General features: G+C 38.9%; 1 long non-coding RNA gene across 3 annotated transcripts in view; it reads left to right on the top strand.

Moving 5' to 3' along the window:
• Positions 1-2,749: 2,749 nt before the first annotated feature.
• Positions 2,750-11,310, top strand: part of LOC115933310 (uncharacterized) — a 50,660-nt gene continuing 42,099 nt past the window's right edge. For all 3 annotated transcript variants that reach the window (XR_010130473.1, XR_010130471.1, XR_010130472.1), the window contains exons 1-2: positions 2,750-2,973; positions 10,810-10,954. This is a non-coding gene — a long non-coding RNA (uncharacterized lncRNA). The remainder of the gene's footprint in view (positions 2,974-10,809; positions 10,955-11,310) is intronic.

The following is an 11,310-nucleotide window of genomic DNA, read 5'->3' as shown; positions in this document are numbered from 1 at the left end:
GGAAAAACGGTTTTTTAAAATACTATGATTTATTTTAAAATTCACATTCAAATCTTAACCATGAATTTGTTTTCCACTATCACTATAACAATCCAGGTTCTGAATTTCCTCCTGAGTTGGCTGGTTCAACTGTAACCCCTAATGTTAGCAATGAAAGCCCATTAGGCTGAATCGTATAAAATAGCCATTTTGTAAGCCAAAAGTCAAAAAATAATAACTCCATATGGTCTGACCTGTCACTTGTTGCCAGAGAGGTATAAGGAATGCTGAAGAGCAGATAATAACCTGTAGGACTGACTGGATCTTCCCTACCTGAAACCGACTCCCTCTCCAACATCTAGACTTTTTTCTCTTCCTTACATTATCTGAAAGTTCAGCATGTAGGGGAGTGAAGTAAGCCAAAGAGAGTACTATTGTCTAGAAATTCACATTCTAATAAAGATTAGGTCTACTTGCTTTTTCTCTGAGCATGAACTAGAAGTGGGACTTTTGAATTAAGAGCTGAGGAAAGATGGTGAGAAGGCTGTTCTAGAACATGGGATCCTGGATTGAACAGCGTAAGAAGCCAGGCAGGAGCTTGGGGGCACTGGAGAGAGGAAACTGAAAGCAGAGCAACTCAGTTCCGCAAAGAGATGCGCCTACACTGATATTTTTGCACAGGACATTCCCTAGAGTTGGGCTTGAAGAGGAGAGGAAAAATGCTTCCAGGTGGAAGTCACGTTGGCTAAACTGAGTTCCTACAGATGAGTGTCTTTTTTCCTTCTTCTGTGTCTTTTAACCAGAAATCTACTGACAGAACTATACTTTCCCTGAAACAGAAAAGACCTTTAATCTCCCTTTGTTTTCAGACCATTCTCTCTAAAGACAACTTCAAGGGACAGGTGTACCAATGTTCTGTTTCCTAGGGTGGAGCTGATTATGGCCTGTGTGGTTAGGTTACATGGGAACATAAGAGAGAGATAGAGAAGGCACACGACCACCTCTGTAACATACAAATCTAGGTAGCTGCCATCTGCTGGGGAGAGCACTGCAGCCTACTGGAAGACACATGGACTTGAAGGGTAATATGTGCCAGAAAGTCTAGGAATAGGAACAGAGATATAGCATTTGAACTATTTATCCAGCAGGTTATAGATCACGGGAATTCTGTCAAGAGACTAGGATTCCATTCCTGCTGATGAGTACCTGCTTTGTTTTTTCTTAATATAGGATGTCCAAATGAGGTTGAGATGGGGGAATTTGGCACTGGGAAGGAGACCCAAGAGGGTCACATAAAGAACAGTAAGTGATATTCAACTAACCTTTTTGAAAAGTTTCATTGACAAACCAGTATCAGAACAGACTACTTTAAAAATCCTTTCATACAGTGTTCCCAGGGACCGTATACAGGCATACTCTGAATTCAAGGAAACACAAAGCACAGCAGTGTAAGAAACTAAATTAAGCATGGGATGTTTGCTTGATTTTATGCTTTGAAGTAACACTGAGCTTTAGATGAAAGTGAGTGATAATAGGTCCCATCAATATTATTGAAACTCTAACTCATTTTCTCGTTAAATATTTACAATCCTTGGTAACATAACACATCCTCAACTCTTAAAGAGTATCTACCTGTCATCCTTTCATCATATAAACTATGACAAATTTCAACCAGAAAAGTGAACCCCTCAAAACTGTGATTTGTAGAGTTCCCAGGCAGCCCAGAGTGCCTTGGATATAGGCGATTTGGGAACCTGTTCTTACAAGTGACCTCTAAGGAAGGTTTCTCCTTCAAGAGCAGCAGATATATAAAAAATAATTCCCTTCTCTGGACTCATTTCAACTGATAAATGCCAAGGTAGGCAGTTGGATACTAGGGTAATCTGGCCATAAATCATGATTCAGGGTTATAAACAAAGTATATGCTTTATTTTGTTGTGGTGGTGGTTCCTTCATAACTAGGAAAAGGGAGACAAGCTTTCTTACTTCTCAACAAAAAGTTTATCTATAATCATTTACATGCCGACCTTCTTATATAAATACACAAAGTGACTCTTAGGAACATGTAAGTGATTATAGGAAGTTAACATATACCAACGACTTATTTGCCACCAACTTTATAAGTAGGCTTCTAGTTACTGTAGCATATTAAATAATGGTATCACTTGTTTTTCTGAAACAGATGCAAAACACTGTGGTCAATTTTTTTTTTTTTTTTAAGATGGTGTCTTGCTCCATCGCCAGGCTGCAGAGCAGTGATGCAATCTTGGCTCACTGCAACCACATTTCTACCACCGTAGCCGAGCTGTGGTCTCTGATGTCACCACCAACTGCAGCGAGGCAAGCCACGGAGGCGCAGGCTCTGGCTCAAGCCTCCAGCATGCAGCGGTGTCTCTTCCTTCTCCTCGTCTTCCAGCCCGGCAGGAGAAGCTCCCGCTGCTAGCCTCCCTCCTACCGCTCCGTCACCAACACCACCAACAGGGAGGCGGCGCCCCAGGCTCCAGGCTCCAGGCTCCAGCGGGTGAAAACTAATGGACCCTTCTAGTTCTCTACCCCAGGTACCTAGCAGCTAGCCACACCGACACAGAAGAGCCAAAAATGACGCACCACTTCCTCAGCATGCTTTATATACTGAAGTTACGGATCCTGGACTACATGTTCTGATTGGATGAGAGAAAAACCTCTAGGCCTACTCTGATTGGACTTTATTTTCATGCTGTGATTGGTTATCTTAAGACTTGCTCTCATGCAATCAGAACATGAAGTCTAGGAACCAGCATGCGCATAACCTCCGTATATAAATGACGCCGAAGAAGCGTTACGGTTTTTTTTTTTAGGGTTCGGTGTTTTACTGTTGAGCTGCTCAGTGCCCAGCTTAGAGGACCGGGAAAAGGAGTCACCGGCCGTATGCTGGAGGCTTAGAGCCGCGGCACAGCTCGCCTGGCTATGGTTGGTGGTGGCAGTGGAGATTGCGATTGCAGCGCATCTGGAGGGGTAGGAAGAGGAAAATAGTTTTGGGATAGAGAGAGGGGTGGGTAAAGAGTGTGGTTATTGCCAAAGGGAAAAAAGGATAGCGAGGAGGAGAAGGCGTTGCAAAAAGATGATGGGGAAAAGATGGTGGGGAAAAAAGGTTTTGGGTAGATGGAGGTGGAAAGACAGGGTGTGGAGCGGGAGTGAGGGAAGGTTTTGCAGAAAGACGGTGGATAGAAAGTTTATGGGTGGATGAAGGGGGAGAAGATTGTGGCAATTGGGGAGAGGAGAGAGTGGTGAGGTCGGGGAAATGGGCGAGCAGTAGGGAGAGAGGGTTTTGTGAAAAGACAGTGGGGAGAGAAGTTTTTGGGTAGATGGAGTAGAAGAAGATAGCAAGTGGGAGAAGGAAAAAGAGGGTAACTAGCAGGAGGAAGACAAGGTTTTGCGAAAAAACAGTGGCAGAAAAGAAAGATGGTGGAGAAAAGATGGTAGGTAAAAAGTGTTTGGGTAGATGGAGGAGGGAAAGAGGGTGACGAGGAGGAGAAAAGAGGGTGGCGAGAAGGGAGCAGGGAAAGAAGGTTGGGAAAAAGACGGGAAAATAGTTTGGGATAGATGCAGGGCAAAAAAAAGGGTGGCAAGCAGGATAGGGGAGAGAAGAGGACGAGTGGGAAGAGGGGGCAGACTTTGTGAGAAGATGGGGAAATTTTGGGGGGTAGATGGGGATGAGGGAGGTGAGCAGGAGTGGGGAGAAGGCTTTGAGAAAAGATGGTGGGGAAATGTTTTTGGGTAGATGGAGAAGGGAAAGAGTGGCAAGGAGGAGCAGGAGGAAAGACAATGAGGAAAACGGTTTTTGGGTAGATAAAGGGGGAAAAGAGGGTGGTGAGCAGCAGGAGTAGGGAAAAGGCTTTGGGAAAAGACGGGGGAGAATGTTTTTGCTTAGATGAAGGAGGAAAAGGGCATGATGACAGCAGGAGGGGGGAAGAAAGAGGCTGGCCAGGGAGAAGGGGGAAAATACGGCGGGAAAAAACGGGAGAAATGTTTGGGTAGATGGTTGCGGAAAAGCGTGGTGAGCGGGAGAGTAAAGGCTTTGCGAAATGACGGGGGAGGGGGCGGGGAGAAAACGGAATGACGGTGGGGAGAAAACGGTGAAAAAGTTTGGGGGTAGATGGAGGAAGAGAAAGGGTGGTGAGAGGGAGAGGGCAAAATGCGGTCGGGAAAAGAAGGTGGGGAAATGGTGGGGGACAAAGGTTTTGGGTAGATTTTTAAAAATAAGATTATTTGTATTTTCACTTTTGAGTAGTTTGAGTTCTTTAGATATTTTGTGTATTAACCTCTTGCCTGATGCATAGTTTGCAAAGACTTTCTTCCATTCTCGGGTTCTGTCTTCATTATACTGATTGCTTCCTCTGCTTTGGAAAAGGTTTTAAGTTTAATGTAATTACATCTTTGCTTTTGTTGCTTGTGCTTTTGATGTCTATTTGAAAATTCCTTGTCCTAATCAATTTCATGAAGCATTTATCGTATGTTTTCTTCTCTGGTAGTTTCATAGTTTCAGGTCCTGTATTTAAATATTTATTTTGAGTAGATTTTTGTATATGGTAAGGTAATGGCCTAGATGTATTCCTGTACATGTGGGTGTTGGGTTTTCCTAGTACAGTTTATTGAAGAGATTGTCCTTCCCGAAGGTGTGTTCTTGGGGCCTTTGTTAAAAATGAATTGACCGTAAACGCGTGAATTTATTTATGATTTCTCTGTTCTGTTTCACTTGTCTGTGTCTGTCTGTCTCATTCGTTCATCTCTCTTGTCTCTCCCCCGCCCCTTTTATTGATAGTACCATACTGTTTTGATAGTACTGTCCTTACTATAAATTTGTAGTATATTTTGAAATCAGGTAGTGTGATGCCTCCAGCTTTTTTTATTCCAGATTCTTTTGTCTATCTGAGGTATTTTGAACTTCCATGTGAATTTTAAGGTTCTTTTTCTATTTCAATGAAGAATGTCTTGTAATTGAACATGGATTGCATTGATTCTGTAGATCACATTGGGTGATACACATTTTAACATTCTTCTAGTGCATAGAGATGGGATATCTTTCCATTTACTTGTGTCTGCTTTAGTATCTTTCATCTATGTTTTATGAAGTTTTCATTTTGGGATCTCTTGCCTTTTTGGTTGTTTATTCCTAGATACCATTTTTTTGGTAATGAAATAGTTTCTTGATTTCTTTCTTAGATATTTCACTATTGGTGCATGGGTGTAGTATTCATTTTTATATTTTTATACTGTATCTTGGAACTTGACTAATTTATTATTTCTAGTAGGTTTTTTGTGGAATCTTTAGGGTTCTCTCTATATATGTTCATGTCACCTGGAAACAGACAATTTGACTCCTTTTTTCCAATTTGGATGCCTTTTACTGCATTCTCCTAATTGCGCTAGCTAGGACTTCCAGTATTATGATGAACAAAAGTGGTATAAAAGTAGCCACACTTGTTCCAGATCTTAGAGGAGAAGAGCTTTTAACTTTTCCTTATTGATTATGTTAGCTGTGGGTTTGTCATATATGGCCTTTATTGCACTGAGATATGTTTCTTCTGTACTCATGTTGTTGAGTTTTTATCATGAAGGAATGTTGACTTATTTTTTTCAGCGTCTACTGAAATGATTATATGGTTTTTGTTGTTGATTTGCTGAATGTGATGTTGCATATTTATTTGTGTTTATTGAATCATCCTCATATTCCTGGGATGAATGAAATCCACTTGATCACGGCAGATGATCTTTTTATTGCATTGTCAAATGCAATTTTCAAGTATTTTGCTGAGGATTTCTTACACCTCTGTTCATCAGGGATATTTGCCTGTGGTTTCCTTTTTGTGTTGTGTTGTGGTCTTGTTTTTGTACCAGGGTCATGCTGTCCTCATAGAACAAGTTTCGAAGACTTTCTTTCTCTTCATTTTATGGGGAATATTTTGAGTCAAATAGATATTAGCTCTTTTAAAAATGTTTGGTAATTGAGCAGGAAAACCATGATTCTTGTGTTTTTCTTTGCCAGGAGACTTTTTATGACTGCTTTAGTTGCATTACTCATTATTGGTCTGTTCAGGTTTTTTATTTTTATTTTTTATCGTTCTATCTTGGGAATTCGTTATGTGTCTAGAAATGTATTCACTTCCAGATTTTTAAATTTGTTTGTGATGTTTTTAGTAATCTCTTAATGCTTCGTATTTCTGGGTTACCAGTTGTAATGCCTTCTTTATGACTTTGTTTCCTTTTTATCTAACTTCATCTAGTTAAAACTCGTCAATTTTGATTTTTTTAAAACACCCCAGCTTTTGTTTCATTGACTTTTTGTATTTTTTGTTTCTATTTTTAAAATTTCTTCTCTAATCTTTATGGTATTTTTTCTGCGAATTCTAGCATTTGATCTTGTTTTTCTCATTACTGGAGGTGTACTGTCAGGCTATTTGAGATCTTCCTACTTTTCTGATGCAGGCATTTATAGCTATACACTTTTCCTCTTAGAATTGCCTTTGGTGCATCCCACAGGATTTGTTGTGTTTCTATTCTTACTTGTTTCAATAAATATTTAATTTCCCTTGTATTTTTTTCATTTCTTTTATTGGTTGTTCATGAGCGTGTATTTTAATTTCCATTTTTTGTACAGTTTTTAAAGTTCTATCTGTTACTGATTTCTAATACTATTCGACTGTGGTCAGAAAAGATACTTGATATGAATTCAGTTTTCAAAAATGTGTTGGGTGACCGAGGCGGGATCACGAGGTCAGGAGATCGAGACCATCCTGGCTAAGACGGTGAAATTCCGTCTCTACTAAAAATACAAAAAATTAGCTGGGCGTGGTGGCGGGCTCCTCCGGAGGCTGAAGCAGGAGAATGGCGTCAACCCGGGAGGCGGAGCTTGCAGTGAGCGGAGATAGTGCCACTGCACTCCAGCCTGGGAGACAGAGACGCCACCTCAAAAAAAAAAAAAAAAAAAGTGTTGTGACTTGTTTTTTGGCCTAACACAGTCTGTCCTGTAGAATAATCGATCTCAGTAGAATGAGCATTGTGCAGTTGCAGAGTGAAAAGCTGTGTAAATGTCTGTTAGGTCCATTCTGTATAGAGTACAGTTTAACTGATGATGTTTTGTTGTCTGGATGATCTGTCCGTTCGCGAAAGTGGGGTGTTGATTACGGTGGAGTGTTGAGGTACTCTATTATTGTATTGCAGTCCATCTGTCCTTTAAAGCCTGTTAATATTTGCATCTATATTTAGGTGCTTGAGTGTTAGTTGCATATGCACTTAACGGCTGTTTACTTGTTTCTCATATAATTATCTTTATTTTTTCTTTTTTTGAGTTAAAGGCTATTTTATCTAAGTATAGCTACTCCTGCTTTTTTTGTTTTCGTTTGTATGGGATATCTCTTATCATCCCTTGACTTTGTCTGTGTATGTCTTTATAGGTGAACTGAGTTCCTTGTAGGCAGGACATAATTGGGTCTTTTAATCCATTCAGCCACTCTGTCTTAATTTAATTTACATTCAAGATTATTATAGATAAAAACATACTACTGCCATTTTTTACTTTTTTGATTGTTTTGCTACTTTTTTTTTGTTCTTTCTCCCTTCCTCTTTTCTTTTTGATCTCTTTTTATTTCTTCTCTTTCCTCGCCTTTCTTCCTGTCTTTATTTGTAGTGAAGTAATTTTTTCTGGTAGTGTTTTAATTCCTTGCTTTTTATGTTTAGAGTGTCTGTTGATTTTTGCTTTCTGGTTACCATGAGGCTAAACAACATAATTATAACAAGTTACTTTAAACTGAAGAAAACTTAACTTTGATTGGTCTCAGCTACTCAGGAGGCTCAGGTGGGAGGACTGCTTGAGCCTGGGAGGCCAAGGTTGCAGTGAGCTGAAATCGCGCCACTGCACTCTCCAGCCTGGGTGACAGAGTGAGACCATGTCTCACAAAATAAATAAATAAATAAAAATGCAATAGCTTTATAATGAATTCTGATTGTAAATTTGGAGATGATGTATTAAGGTATAAAGAGGAAAGTGAAAATCATAATCTCATTGCCCAAGGATAACTACTTCTAATGTTTTGCTACATACGCTTCCTAATTCATAATCCCCTCTCTTTTACACACACACAAATGTACACGTAAAGTAGATAGACTTTACACACATATAATTTTATTGTAACATTTTGAGAAACACGGTTTTGTAATTTTTTCTTTAAAAATATTGCAAATAAGTTCTGTGAATAACATATAATAACATACATCTTAGTTTTCAGATTTTGTTTTTTGCTCTTTGGGGTGGCAGGTTCGCTTTTTGCTAAAATGAATCGTCTCAGTATCTTTGATTTTCCTTCTCTCCTGTAAGCTGTTGCTTTTGGAAGGGGCGCCTGGATCTCCCTCCTGTTTACTTGGGGGCAAACACATAGTATCATGGGGTTTTGAAGACACGTTGCCTGTGCCAGATAGCAACACTGGCTGTAGTTCTGAAAATATTAGCGTTTTTGTCCTGTGATTAATACTACGATGCAAATGAAGTGATTTATGATTTAGATCATTGTAGCAAATGACCTAGATATAACTCTGTGTGTTTTAAATCATTGTAGCCAATGATTTAGATACAACTCTGTGAGTATCTTTTAATTAAGAGCTCAAGATTTCTACACAGTATGTTCATTGTCTGCTTTATTTGTAGAAGCGTAAAAGCTGATACTTGTGTGATGTAAGAAAATGGATAGGTTTTACTATCACAAGGAAAAGGTATTATCCATACACTTTGCCAAGGAGGCATGGGTTACTGAAATTGGCTTCTGGATATTTGAGTTTGGGTATGATAGCCTTACGTTGAATTTTTTGGTTACTGCTTGATAATATTTATTTCAGTAATTGATTGTGTTTAGTAATTGATTGTGTGTGTTAATGAACAGTCCTGTCCTGAAAGCAAAAATGAAGTGGTTCAAGGGAGCATGAATTGCTAACATCTCCTTTAAACAAATAGGCTAGGTTAAAATTTTTTTACAGAGCTTTACAGTATTACATGTGAGTTTATTACACTATTACATGTCAACAAAAATGGCAGCAGAAGCTCTCTTAACTGACTTGCCAGATGGATTAGATCTCTCCATTCACTCAATAATAAAATGTCCATTTTATTGAGTTTTAATCCATTCAGAATCCATTTAGAAATACTATCTTATTTAACCTGTACCCTGTTTCAGCTAGCAACTGGATTATAAGAGTATGTGCATTAAATATTTTAGAAGACAGATTCTTTTAAATAAATAAAAATTATCACACAGGCTGTCTTAAACTTTTAAAAAGATGTGATTTTAGACTTGGTTAAAATACTAGCCTACATTAGTATTCTTTCTAGGAAATAAATATTCACATAAATTGTTTTTCCAGAAATTGGCCCTGAATACAGGTTTCAGATCGTTGAAAACGGAATCATTTGAAATCTGCATTTCCTTTCCTTTTCCTAATTTATTTCAGTCACTCAATAGGATTTTCTCATGGAATTAACTTTTCCCTCTCAGCGTAGTTACATAAGCTTGCTGTTGTAATCATGAAAAATAATTACCCATTTCAGCACTTACTAACGTGGACTTTACTTGAAGGGTCTCTGGTTTTAAAGTCAGAGCACATGGCTAGAGGCAGATGAAGAGTACCTCGTCATTCATAGCCACTGAGTCTCTATAATTTTTAAATGCCTTTGGAAAGCTAGATCTTATGCTCAAAAGCATGCTTTTGTGTTACAAATCCTTCAGTGAACTACTTACTCAGGTCATAATGCTTTTAAAGCCCTGCTTTTCTTTCCTCAGAATAAACTGAATTACATGTTACCAATAACAATGCCACATCATTTCAAAGGAAACTGAATTAAGTAATCCAAGTCCGGGTTGCTGAAAACTAGATGACACAGGGTAGGCACTGTTTTGGTTACCATGCAGAGGATCTCTATTAGTCAGCTTGGGCAGCCATAATAAAATACCATAGAACTGGGTGGCTTAAACAACAGAAATTTATTTTCTCATGGTTCTGGAGGCTAGAAGCTGTAGATCAGGGTGCTGCTGCTTTGGTTCCTGACGAGGGGCTTTCTTCCTGGCTCATAGGTTGGCTGGCATCTTGTCCTCACATGGCAAAGAGGAGAGTACTGTAGTCTCACCTTGTCTTAAGACGACACCAGTTCTATCAGATTAGAGTCCCACCCCATGACCTCATTTAACTGTTACTACCTCCTCACAGGCCCTGTCTCCAAATTTAGCTATATTAGGGATTAAAGATTCAACATACAAATTTTGAGAGGGCACAAACATTCAGTCCATAAAAGAAACTAGTTGTTTAATTAACAAGGATTGTTGAGCCCTGATATATTGTTATACCTGCCTGTGTCCTTCCCCCATTCCCCTCCACTCTCATTTCCTCACAAACACTCAGATAAGGATTTCTTTCAGATACTGTTTTTGTTACTTATCAAACTACGCAGTAACATTATGAATTATAAATGTTATTAGCCATTGAGAAAGTAGCTGTGCACTGACTGACCCCAGTTGACTGGGAGGGCTAGATGGTGCCTTCTCTGTGGTGGAATATAGGTTGGAGAAATGTGGTTGGTAGCAAATGCTGTCTGATTTGAACAGCTTTAAAGAAGGCTGGTTCTAGTTGATTTCAGTTCTCTCCAGATGCCATTTGAATCTAAACCAATTTTCTAGTTCTTATCATTACAGAATTGTCTTCTGGAACAATTATTTCTTTTTGTTACTTGGTAGAAATATGGATGCAGTTTTGTGAATCATTAAGGCATTTTAACTCATCTTCCACTCTCTTATTTTTTAATTCCTTTAGGTTGTTTGAGGGACGTTCATCAAGGAAACCGGAGGAACTTAAAACGCTCTTCTGCTTCTTTGGAACAGTCACAGAGAAAAGTGAACTCCTTTCATTCTTGCAGTAATTTTTCTTGCTGATGGGAACTGTTCAAGTCAAGTGACATGTGAGGAACATTTTGTGTTTAACGTAAACCTTCCTGTCCCAACCACATTGAAACAGTAATGATGCGACAAGATAACTTCGGTTTTATGCTTGTGTTGTGTATAAGTATAAATGTGTGCTATAAATGTAGGGGGGCAGGGTTTACATACTATGAAATTGGACCCATATTCTCTGAAATCTGTAATATACATCAAAACATTTTCATGAATAAAAACCAGAGAAAGTATATTGACCAGGAAATAAATTTTGGATGCTCTTTAAAGAAGCATTCACTAGTTTATTTGTATAAGTCAACTAACGCATTGCTTTTCTACCCATTCCTCTCTTTTGTGCCCCCCTAAGCCCTTTGTGGAGTTC

The sequence above is a fragment of the Gorilla gorilla genome, chromosome 14 (assembly GCF_029281585.2).
Source record: "Gorilla gorilla gorilla isolate KB3781 chromosome 14, NHGRI_mGorGor1-v2.1_pri, whole genome shotgun sequence".
Classification (NCBI taxonomy): domain Eukaryota; kingdom Metazoa; phylum Chordata; class Mammalia; order Primates; family Hominidae; genus Gorilla; species Gorilla gorilla.
The sequence above is the reverse complement of the archived record's forward strand: the minus strand, read 5'-3'. Positions and strand labels throughout refer to the sequence as shown.